The sequence below is a fragment of the Papaver somniferum genome, unplaced genomic scaffold (assembly GCF_003573695.1).
Source record: "Papaver somniferum cultivar HN1 unplaced genomic scaffold, ASM357369v1 unplaced-scaffold_125, whole genome shotgun sequence".
Classification (NCBI taxonomy): Eukaryota; Viridiplantae; Streptophyta; class Magnoliopsida; order Ranunculales; family Papaveraceae; genus Papaver; species Papaver somniferum.
The window spans coordinates 20,293,271-20,305,459 of NW_020621603.1; the positions used below are offsets into that span (position 1 = coordinate 20,293,271).

The 12,189-nt window shown below is 35.9% G+C and overlaps 1 long non-coding RNA gene, 4 other non-coding genes and 1 pseudogene across 17 annotated transcripts; all 6 read left to right on the plus strand.

The window, feature by feature from the left end:
- Positions 1-1,012: 1,012 nt before the first annotated feature.
- Positions 1,013-8,774, plus strand: LOC113331506. Of its 13 annotated transcripts, none has more exons than XR_003350985.1 (5): positions 1,301-2,220; positions 2,595-2,660; positions 3,369-5,462; positions 7,169-7,240; positions 8,067-8,774. It is a non-coding gene; the product is annotated as an uncharacterized LOC113331506 (long non-coding RNA). The 13 variants fall into 13 exon arrangements; XR_003350990.1 differs by having other exon boundaries at positions 3,369-3,510; positions 4,095-4,152; positions 5,229-8,774; XR_003350979.1 differs by adding an exon at positions 1,013-1,088 and having other exon boundaries at positions 2,062-2,220; positions 3,369-8,774.
- Positions 1,422-1,518, plus strand: LOC113331665. Its single transcript, XR_003351107.1, has one exon. It is a non-coding gene; the product is annotated as a small nucleolar RNA snoR26 (small nucleolar RNA).
- Positions 1,805-1,884, plus strand: LOC113331650. Its single transcript, XR_003351098.1, has one exon. It is a non-coding gene; the product is annotated as a small nucleolar RNA U31b (small nucleolar RNA).
- On the plus strand, positions 4,492-4,587 carry LOC113331668. Its single transcript, XR_003351110.1, has one exon. It is a non-coding gene; the product is annotated as a small nucleolar RNA snoR26 (small nucleolar RNA).
- Positions 6,102-6,198, plus strand: LOC113331662. Its single transcript, XR_003351104.1, has one exon. It is a non-coding gene; the product is annotated as a small nucleolar RNA snoR26 (small nucleolar RNA).
- Positions 6,497-6,561, plus strand: LOC113331653 (annotated as a pseudogene).
- Positions 8,775-12,189: the final 3,415 nt, after the last annotated feature.

The window sequence follows — 12,189 nt, forward strand, 5'->3', positions numbered from 1 at the left end:
GGAAGGGAAAATACGAATGACTTATTATTTTATATGAAGAGTATTATGGGAATTCATGAAAGAATCCCCTACACACGTGTGTGTGATGAACCAGTGACAAAAAAATTTGGTTCAAAAACATGATTTCGGACTATCGAGTAATGTGAGTTAGATGTGGGATTTTCCATTAAACGGGTCCTCTAGATAAGATTAATCAGAAATTCCTAGTTAAATCAATCCCAAACTTATCGAGACCCAACTTTTCTGTCATCTTGACAAGAAAAGACCACTCAACTCTATCAAAAGTTCTAGATATGTCATTTTTAGGCCCTCGTCCCACCAATTTGTCAACGAAAAGTATGCATCAGTGCTGGGCTATATGCGAGTTCCGAGTCTAGTTAGCAATTCGGGATTCGGCAAACGTACGGAACGGCAAACGTACGAGTATTATACGGTTTTGTAAAACCCAAATTCGGTCCAAAATTCGGTCAACGGAACGTGATTCGTCAGTAATTCGGAACGACATACGTACGTGTATAATTCGATTTATAAATGTGAGTTCGGCTCTGAAAATTCGGTATTTATATATAATAAATAATTAGTATTTATAAGGTCATAGACTAATTTTTATGCATACGTGTGAGTTATTTAAAGAAAAAATAAACGTAATATGATGATATTAATAATATATACAACATTAGTCATCAAAGAGGACGTGGTATAGTGGTTTAGATCTCTCTCACCTTCACCTTCAAATCTCTTCTGTCATTTTTGTTTCATAAAAATTACAACAACGTATAATATTGGGCCGTGTATGCTTGGGAGGCAGTAAAGCCCAAAAAATAAGGTCTTTAAAAACATAAAAGCTAAAGAATTTCTGGCGAATTAAGCGGACGTATCATTCGGGATACGTAAAGTTCGTGAACGATTCGCGAATAATCCGGGAATGTCACATAATACGCGTCTTGGGTTCGGAGTTGCAAGCGTACGCAAATCATTCGCGAACTTACTAAACAGGGACTTCCGAGTACCAACCCATAAAGACACAAATCTACTCTCCTCTTGTCAGTACTTTCTCGAGCATTGGCCGTTCACCTCAAACCTGGAAGGTGAATCTCTAAACTCACAAAACCTTTAAACCCAAACTTTGATCTCAGTCGATCTGTTAAACCCTAGTGAATCAACTTTCTTGTTTACGGCGCCTATGCCTCTCTTCTTTTTAGGTTTTTCTTCTATTCTTTTTTTTATTCTTTCTCGACTCTGATCACATCGAAGTTACTTTCTCTGCAATTGATTTTCTTCTTTCTTTTTCTCTTTCAGTTATGTGATTTATTTCTGGGTTTTATTTTTCTTCCGATTATTAGATCTAAACAACACTTGTGCATGGTTGTTGTTAGAATCTTGTTGTTCCCTTGTTCCCTAAGGGCACTTGAGATAGACAGACAGCATCGATGATGGAGAAAAACCTTGTAATCATCCTTGCACTTTGAATTTTCATAGTGATGAAAACTAATGGGGAAATATGAGTCTGAGATGCTTCTTTGCTTTCATTTTGGGCTTGTGATTTTTATATGAAAAGGAAAAAATTTCAATCTGTAATTTTTTTTTATTATTACCTGGATCAGTGATGTTTAAATACTGCGTTATCTTCCTGAAAAAAATTCCTCCAATGAGGATTTTCATTCGATGACAAAATGCCTACTGAGATCCCTTCTTCCTAAAACTGATTATTATTTTTTGCTTTTGGTTTGACTTCATGATTTTGAATGTGTTCTATTTGATGTTTCACCTAATTATAAGTTGCCAAACAACTTTGTATGGATTTCAGTTTGATGATAGGTGTTGTCGCCCCAGTCTTACATGCATCAATGGTGCAAGATGGTGACTGACTTCAATTTCTGATTCAAATAATTACATAAGATACTATCTAAAAGTCTTTAACTTGTCTAGGTATTATCTACTAGCCCACACGTTTTAGAAAGAAGTTTGGAAAACCATATCATTATCATTCGTTTTTCCAATTTCATCAAGAACATTGTTGGCACTGACCCAATACACATATTTTGTTTTCCGAACCCTTAGGGTTTAATCCCGTGGATTTGAATGGAAGATTGATATTCAATAGGTGTTGTGAAACTAAGGTGTCCCTCAATCAAGTATTGTCAGGTTCTTAGTTAACCAACCATGGCCACGTTCGATTAGCAGTGGTAAAATTTGGAGAGATCGCAGAAGATATTAAGGGTATGGGTTTTGATCCTTACAATATTTAATTTCTTTGTGGTATATATGCATTGACAGTGATAAATAAATCGATTTAGGAAAGTAAATTGAATGCTTACAGGAAATGGGATTGGTCCGAAGATCAAATTCAAAATGCATTTGAAACATATCCTATCCGTATGAAGCTATCTGTAAAGAAAAGCATGTCTATAATGGATTACCTTGTAAATCAAGTGGATTTTAGTCCTTGGCTTGTTGCTAAGTGTCCACCAATTTCATGCCTGACCCCTTTGTTTTTCTAGCTTGGAGAAGAGGATTGTGCCGAGGTGTTCCATTTACCATATATAAGTCTCCAAGGGTCTGATAAGGAACAAATTTTACTATGTACACTGCAGATGAATCAGAAGTCTTTTTTGGAGAAGTTTGTGATCAAGTATGAGCAAGCTCCTGAGCTGTTGAAGGTATATCATAGTTCACTAGTTGTATTCCTTTATTCAGTTAGTGACATGAAATGTGCCGTAGATAATCTGAATTTCTAGAACTCAAGAGTTTACATAGTATTTACTTGGCCCCTTTGTTATATTTTCCAAAATGGAAAAATATGGCTTTACCAGTCACTTACCTGTTATATATCGAGAACCGAGATAGGTTTTTGCTGGAAAACTCTTATGCTTCTTTCCACTGGGTAAATTGTTGAGGAACTTAGCAGAGTAACTTAAAGCTACATTTGATGATTCTCTATTTCGTCCATGGATTGGTAGTTCCTTGATGCTTAGCCTCTATGTTTTCATCCATGGAAAACATTAATAGATAAATATTTATCTTAACTGCTTCTGCAAGATAATCCAGTTACTAACATAAATGAGGATACTGGACTACTCAGCTGAAGTGGACTCCTCATTTTTTAGAGCCATCTAACCTTGTCACCCATCTTATGACTGCTTTAGAGTTTAACTAGTCACTTTTTCAGGAAATTGAATCTTCTGCACTTGACTATTCAGTTTTTTGCGGTAAAGCGTTTTGGTCATGGGCATAATTTTAGTATATCACTTATTCATTCTAATTCATACATAAATAAACAAAGGCATCTGTACGCATGTACTTATGCCAGTGTAGAATTTTATCTTCTTTAAAGTTGGTCTAACATATTTAATTCCTTTTGAAATCAGATTTATAATCAGGCATCCATTCGGCGTGTCTCGGAAGACTCCCAAAGTGATGAGTTAATCTTTGCTGCCAAGCAAGTCGAAACCTAGCTACTGGCTCGCTGAAATTTGTGTGGGTGCAGCTCGAGATAAGTACATTGTCTTGGTGTGTTTTTACTTAAACCTTGCTGTCTATGAGTTCTATCGTAGCATATCCAAAGACACGTATTAGGCAGATAAGTGCAAACGAATTGGACGCCGCAATAAGTATTTGAATTCCTTTATTCAGTTAGTGGCATGAAATGTGCAGTAGATGTCTTATTGTAAAACATTTATTACATAGCCTTTACTTGGTCCTTTTGTCAATTCCTGCTTCTCCTTGGCATGTTAGGTGTCTGTATGCTTGTTCCATTCTCTCCAAAAAATAAAATATGTGTGTACCTATCACGTGCCTCATACATGTTGACATGAAAAGAATACATTGTGTAGGTAGTAATTTTCTAGTGTTTAACAACTCTACTTATCTAGAACATGTGTACTGGATGACAAAATTTTGGCTGTAAAAGTAAAGGAATTTAAGGAAGTACAATTCAGGAAAGATACTTGTGGTTTGTTGTTCGGTTTTAAGAAATTTAGTACAATGTGTTTGCAATGGCAAGAATCAAAATGTGACATAGTAATTAAGATGGGTGCTTGTTTGAGTACTTACCTTTTGTGTTCCTGGGAAGCTCATATGCTTGTTTCATCTAGGTGAATCGCGGAGGAGATTTGCAGCTGAACTTAGAACCACATTGGATCATTCTCTGTGGTACATGTTTGATCCATGAATTTGTAGTTGCTGGATGCGTAGCTACTTTTGTTGTATCCATGAATTACTTTAAATAGATAATCTGCTACTTGTGTTGTATCCATGTACGCGCATATGCCTCTCTTCTTTGAGGGTTTAAAGCAAATTGGTAACCTATTTTGTTATTGTTTCTGGACTTCGATGCCATTGAAGTTATTTATTTGTTTTTGCTTTCAATTTTCTGGTGTTTCTTTTTTTTTCCAATGTTTTATTTTTCTTTCCGATTATTATATCTACGGAACACTTGTACATTGTTGTTGTTAGAATCTTGTTATTCCTCAAGGAAAGAGAGTTAGACAGACAGCATCAATGATGGACAAAACCTTGTAATCATCCTTGCACTTTGAATTTTCATAGTGAAGAAAACTAATGGGGAAATATGAGTTTGAGATGCTTCTTTTTTGGCCTTGTGATTTTTGTATGATAAGGATTTTTTTTTTCAATTTGTAAACTTTTTAGTGTTATCAGGATCAATGATGTTTAAATACTGCGTTATCTTCCTGAAAAAGTTTCTCCAATGAGGAATTTTGTAAGATGACAAAATGCCTACCGAGGTCCTTCTTCCAAAAACAGTTTTTTGCTTTTGGTTTGATTTAATGATTTTATTTAGAGTTTCCTTAATTTTTGAGTTCTCTGTTTGGTGTTTGGCTGATTTTGAATTTGTCTATTTTGTTGTTTCACTTGATTCTAAGTTCCCAAACAACTTTGTATGGATTTGAATTTGATAGTAGGTACTTACATGCATCTGCAAGATGGCGATTTCTATTCAAATAATTACATAAGGATATTATATAGACTTGATTATTTCTTTTTATATTCTAGACTTCAACTTGTCAAGATATTATCTACTAGCCCTCACGTTCTAGAAAGAAGTTTAGAAAACCGCATCATTTGTGTTTTCAATTTCATCTAGAACATTGTTGCTACTGACGCAATATACATTTTTTGTTTTCCGACGCACTTAGGGGTTTAATCCTGTAGATTTGAATGAAAGATTGATGTAATGAAGGTGTCCCTCATGTGCTTGTTTCGACTAGGTGAATCACGGTTGAACTAGGCAGCTTAACTTAGAACCACACTGGATTATTCTCGCGGATCATCCTCCACTTTTTTGCTAGACTTCTTCACAACCTTCTTCAATGCCTAACACTTTGGCTTTCTTCAATGCCTAACAAGGATGGAGAATTGAAGAAGTCAAGCAAAAAAGTGGAGGAAGTGTGCAAAGTAGCGTGGCGACCAAGTATGATTTAGAAGCTCCTGAGCCGTTGCAGGTATATCATAGTTCACTATTTTGATATTCCTTCATTCAGTTAGTGACATGAAATGTGTTTTAGGATTATGTGAATTTATGATTTAGGTTACATAGTCTTTACTTGGCCCTTTTGTTTTTTCCTGTAGTGTTTTTCCTTGCAATGTTAGATGTTAGTTGTATGCACGCTTGTTTATGTTAGTTGTATGTACGCCTGTTTTATTCTCTCCCAAAAGAAAATTATGTGTCCACCAGTCACTCGCCTCATACATGTTGACAAGAAGAAGAATACCATGTAGTTAGTAGTTTTCTGGTGTTTAGCAACTATGATTTTTAGTACCATGTGTACAGAGGCATTCGTAATATCACATTCACCCAGAATGGTAAAATTCACCATGTAAAGTTCCAAGTACCGACCGATAAAGACACAAATTTACGCTCCTCTAGTCAGTACTTTGCCGAATCCCGAGCATTGGCATTTCCCCCCAAACCTGTAAGGTGAGACGTTAAAACCTTAATGTTGGGTTGTTCACTAAACCTGACATTTCTGGTGTTTTTCTTGTTTTCTCAATTTCCCCCCTTCCGATTATTAGATCTAAACAACACTTGTGTATTGTGGTTGTTAGAATTTTTTATTCCTCACGGAAAGGGAGTTACACAGACAGCATCAATGATGGACAAAATCCTTGTAATCATCCTTGCACTTTGAATTCTGATAGTGAAGAAAACTAACGGGGAAATATGAGTCTGAGATGCTTGCTTTCTTTTTGGCCTTGTGATTTTTGTATGAAATTGAATTTTTTTCAGTCTGTAAAATTTTTGTTTGTGTTATCAGGATCAGTGATGTTTAAATACTGCGTAGTATCTTTTTGAATAAATCTCTCCAACGAGGAATTTTTTTTAGATGTCGATTGCCTTCTGAGGTTCTACTTCGTAAAGTAGTTTTCGCTTTTGGTTTGATTATCATGATTTATTTAGAGTTTACTTAATTTGTGAGTACTCTGTTTGGAGTTCGGCTGATTTTGGATCTGTCTATTGTGTTGTTTCACTTAATTTGAATATGATGATAGGTATTGTCGCCTCATTGGTGCAACATGGTGATTGACTTCCATTTCTGATTTAAATAATTACATATGTTCATTGTCTAGACTTGATTAATTCAATTTCATGTTAGACTTGTCAATTTATTATCTACTTGCCCACATTCTAGAAAGAAACTTAGAAAACCATGTCGTTCGTTTTTTCGATTTTATCAAGAAAAATTTTAGTACTGACCCAATACATTTTTTTTGTTTTCCGACGCCTTAGGGGTTTAAACCTGTAGATTTGAATGAAAGATTGATACTCAATATACAGGTTTTGAGAAATGAAGGTGCCCCTCAACCAAGTATTGTCATATTCTTAGTTAGCCAACCATGGTCGCTTTCTATTAGCACTGGTAAATTCAGGGAGAGATAGTAGAAGATATTAAGGGTATGGGTTTCGGTCCTTAGAAATTTAAGTTCTTAGTGGTCTTCATGCATTGACAGCGATGAATAAATCGACTTGTTGAAACTAAGGTTAGAAGATTTAATTCAAAATTTGTTTAATACATGTCCTATCTATATGAAGCTATCCGAGAAGAAAATCATATAGTCCCTGGCTTGTTGCTAAGTGTCCATGAATTGAGGTTTCCCGTTTATCAAATATTAGTCTCCAAGGGTCTGATTGAGGGACGAATTTTCTTAGAAACACTGCATATGAGTCTTTATTGGAGAAGCTGTGATCAAGTATGAGCAAGAAGCTCCTGGGCAATTTAAGGTATATCATAGTTCACTATTTGGTATTCCTTTGTACAGTTAATGACATGAAATGTGCTGTAGATTATCTGAATTTTTGCAACTTAAGTTTACGGTTTTTACTTGGCCCTTTTGTTTATTCCTGCTTCTCTATAGCATGTTAGCTGTATGTATGCTTATTTTATCTTCTCCAATATGAAAAATACGGCTTTACCAGTCACTTGACTTTTTTATACTGAAAATCAAGAGAGGTGCTTGTCTTAAAGCTAACTTATCTTTTCTTTGCCGGAAAATTTTATGCTTCCACTTGGTAAATGGCTGAGGAACTTATCAGACTAACTTAGAGCTGAGCATTCTCTACGGTATAGATTTCTTCTATGGATTGGTAGTTCCTTAATGCTTAGCCACTATGTTTGTGTCCAAGGTGAACTTTAATAGATAAGCAAACATATATTTATCTTAACTACTTGTGCAGGATTATCCGATTACTTATATAAATGAGGGATCTGGACCACTCGGCTGAAGTGGACTCCTCATTTTTTTTAGATACCTCTAACCTTGCCATCCATCTTATGACTGCGGGCTGCAGTGGACTCATTTTTTTAGATACATTTAACCTTGCCATCCATCTTATGAGTGCTTTAGAGTTTAACTAGTCACATTTTCTAAGAGATTGAATTTTCTGCACTTGATTATTCAGTTTTATTATGCAGTAAACTAGCAAAGCCTTGGGCATAATTTTAGTAGATTAACTACTTATTCATTCTAATTCTTCTATTACTTAGATAAATAATCAATTGCATCTGTATGCATGTACTTAGATACTGATCATGAAAAAGAGGTTGCAGGAACAGGTGGGATTAGAAGAGAAAAACTGGAAGTTCCCGAGGAAATCATGAAATATTGTGAAGGAATATTTTAAATGGGACACAACAGAAGATTTGGATACCACTGAGACAAAGTATCTTCATTACAATGTTAGTACAGTGGTGACAACTAAAGCTGAATATGAGGATCTCAAACAACAACTGGAAAATTCACGGGCGCTATATTCTCGTCTGGAGGACTATAACCTTGATCATGTCAAAGTCTCTGACCCTTCTGTATCTTCTTTACGTTGTTTTCTGAGGGACTCGGGCACGGGTGCGAAGACACTGGTGATGAACCCCGAGGATCATGTCATTGAGGGCCTTCGGATGAGGTCTGATGCGAACAAGAATGACTTCCACGTGCGTAAAGCGGCTCTCGTGTTGTTTCACTCTGCTAGTTTGCATCACAACTTGTTGAAGATGACAGAGGAGCGTTGCCTGAACATGTTTATGACGGAACAGGAAGATTGCTTGAAAGAAGTGGACAAGATGCAGGAGCAGTGGTTTCTGGTAGATGCATCATCTTTAAATTGTAACCTTTAATTTAATCGTCCTATGCGTCATCTTTAGCAGTCCTTTGAGAGGTCTTTTCCCTGACCAAGAATCGTACCTGAATTGATGCACCTGAATTAATGCTGTAATGAGAATGAGCATCAATGACGGCAGCTGGATTGGCAATGGCTTCCTAACGTGCTATACCATTCGGGTCATCAACAGCTGAGGGAGTCCAATAAGACGGAGAAAACCCATATTTTTATCGGCCCATTAGCTATTCGTATGAGTCGTAACTAGGGGTGAGCATGGGCCGGTATGGACCGGTTTTCGCCTGATCCGCATCCAATCCATTGCACTACGGATTTCAAATTTGGCATTCGCATCCAATGGATGCACGGATAGACGGATTGGATGCGGATAATCCAATGGATTTATTTTAATTAAAATTTATGGTAAAGAAAATAAGCCGACACAAATGACTCCTTATAAAATCTACATATCATATATATTATACAAAACAAACATCTTAAAAATTCCTAAATGATCCATAGTATTTTCTAGAACTATATAAATGCCCTTAATTTAACGGATATGGATGTCCAACGGATTTTCAAGGTTGCATCCGGACCCGATCCGTTGTCCGTTGGATTTCAAAAATTCCATCCGCATCCAATCCATCAATGAACGGTCCGGGCATCCATCCGCAAATGAACGGTTGGTCCCGATTAAATCCGCGGATTACGGGTCAAATGCTCACCCCTAGTCGTAACTGTTCAATCTTGTGACCTACCGGTCCATGATCTTGATGTGGCAGGGTGAAAGTGTAGTACATCTTCCCTGTCTATTTTGATGTTAAATCGAGCAAAAAAATCCTAGTGTACACCCACAAAATTTTCGTAAAAAGGAATACGCGGAAACAAAACAGCGTGTCCTGCCATAAACGTGAGCGTTCGCAGTTATGCTTCAGCATTTTGAGCTATATGTTGAACTCTGCGGATTAAGGTTCCATGAACAGTGAAGACTACATGTGCAAATAATCGTAATAAATTTAATAGAAACTAATCATGTTTTAGTTAAGATAACGAACCTTGGTTTCTTCAAAAAAAAAAAAAAAAAAAGATTTTAGAAAAGCAATAATTCTATTCAACCGACTGTTCTAACCCACCATCAAACCCACCGCATACGTGGCATGCCATTTGTACTTTTCATTTTTTTTCTCTTCCTGCTGACGTGTTTATTCGTGTCTTTTACTCCCTCTTTGCTACGAACACCAGATAAGAAAAAAATCAGAATAACATAGGCTTTTTATTTTATATCTTTCTCTATTATAATGAGTTCGATTTTTGATTGAATAGATGGAAGAAATCAGAAGCCAGAATTTCTCCCCTTGTTCGGCCAATTGCATTCTGATAAAGAAGATCAAGACAAAAAATCTCCCAATTATCATCCAAAATTTCAATCATCAGATCCATGAAACCAAGGTATTTAGTCTTGATCAGATGAGTGTTGCATCTAAGTTCAAGAGTAAAAATTTTGTTTAAAATCCGTGAATTTGCTATTTCTTAATTGATAAAGGTTCTTACCATTGAATTTGATAAAAGATTATATTGTTTATGGTCTTGAAAATTGAATGGAATGAGCTGCTGGAATCGGTGAAGGAAACGAATTGCACTCTCTGTAAGTTCGCTGTTCATTTAATACAGTAAGTGAATTGGAGTCTTTTATGTGAGAAACAACTACGGTACCATGAAATTGTGCAATGGATTCTAATAAATTAGGTTTCACAGTAGCCTGCTAATTTGAGTTGGAATTGTAATTAGTGGAAAGCATAACTTGTTCAAACTTTGTGTCATAAAGAGAGTAAATTGAAAACCTATGCTACATTTAATATGCTTCAAATGAATTCAAATCCTTAGTTTAACTATGCCACTGAAATCCAAGTTATATCAGAACCCAAAAGCCTATTTTAGTGCTCGAGTACAGTAAACATATTGGAGGTGAAAGTGGTGGTGTTTGATTTTAGTAGAGAGAGTGATGGACCAGAAGGTGATTAAAACTCTTTATCCTGTGCCATTTTTACATACTGATGTAAAGCACTATTATTTCACTAGCCTTTACTACCATTGTAACACATATGCATTGTAAAGAATCTGCGAAGATTGTCATACGGCGACGAAAACTAATTTCATTTGTATATATATAACCGTGAAATAGTTGTTATATCTGGTTTCAGTGCAGCTATAAGTTGGGGCTAAGTCTTGAACTTGGTTCATTTGTTGTCGGTGTTATGATTTCAACAACTGATCTTGCACAGCATACACTTGAACAAGTAAGATCAACTTGTTTTCTTACTCAGCTTATAAGCCTCCTTTCTTCCGTCATGTGAGAGTTGCTCTTGTACTCTTTATTATCTTTTCTTGTTATTATTTAGTTGTTGCTCTTGTTCATTCGAGTGTTTTATCTTGCAAACAGTTTTCTTTAATTTTATTTTTTGATCTAACATCCAGATTGTTTCTGAACATCTCCAGTGTTAACAATTTCGATCTTCACTTTTCTACAAAAAGATTGACAGAGACAATTGAGGGGAACTCCAAAATCTGTAGAATGCCAGAATTTGAATTATATCTTGTGGATGCAGGCACAAAAAAATAACATGTAAGTAATACTATTTCAGATTCAGTAGGTGGAATTACAAGTCAACAAATTAGATTTTTTCTGATGGAGATGTTGTTCCCGGAGGACTGAGACAGAGGCGACAATAAAATCCGCACAAAATGATCATTAACGAAATGAGTACAAAGATGGGATAGTTACAAGTCACGGTGTTCCAAAATATTCTTTGCAAGGAAGGCTGATGAAAAACTTCTTCCAAGCTATAGATCTGAAAGGTCTTGTTTGTATGTTGCGTGGAAATGTGCATTATTTGACAATGTAAACTACAAAGTTTTTTTTTTGATAAATCAAATGCAAACTACAAAGACCCACTGTTGTAAGACATCATATGTATGAAATGTTATGTTTAAGAATTCCTTCTAATTTTCCACTATTGTTTTAACATAACCAAAGAAAACAAAACCTAAAAGTACCTTATGCTTCGAAAAAAAGAAGAAAATGCACCTTGTTAAGAGTGATAACATCCAACTACGAGTAAACTAACGCATTCAGGGGTCACTATGCGCATCTTTATTGAAAATATGATTCATAAATTTATTAAAAATAGAACTTCCGTATAGAACTAATGTTGCCTTCGGATAAATCCTCTACTGCCTGGTATCCTGGTATGTTGGTGCAGACTTCTCCAAATATGGACTTCTCCATGGATGAGGTACTCCAAATGCAGTCGAGAAACTTTCAAAATGTCCAGGGAGTCCTCATGGTGCAGGTGCAATATTCCCAGAATGAACATAAGGTGTTCCATATACGTTGCTAATGTTTCCATAAGATAAAATTTGTGGTGCCGAGAACTACATCGTGGCATTTCCTATGTTTCCTACTCTTTGGAGTTCAGCTAAGTGCTGTAAACATAAATTTTTTTAAAAGTATGTCAGGTTTCACCAAATTTAACCAACACAACATAACTAGGGAGAAACAATAGGTATGCAACGGT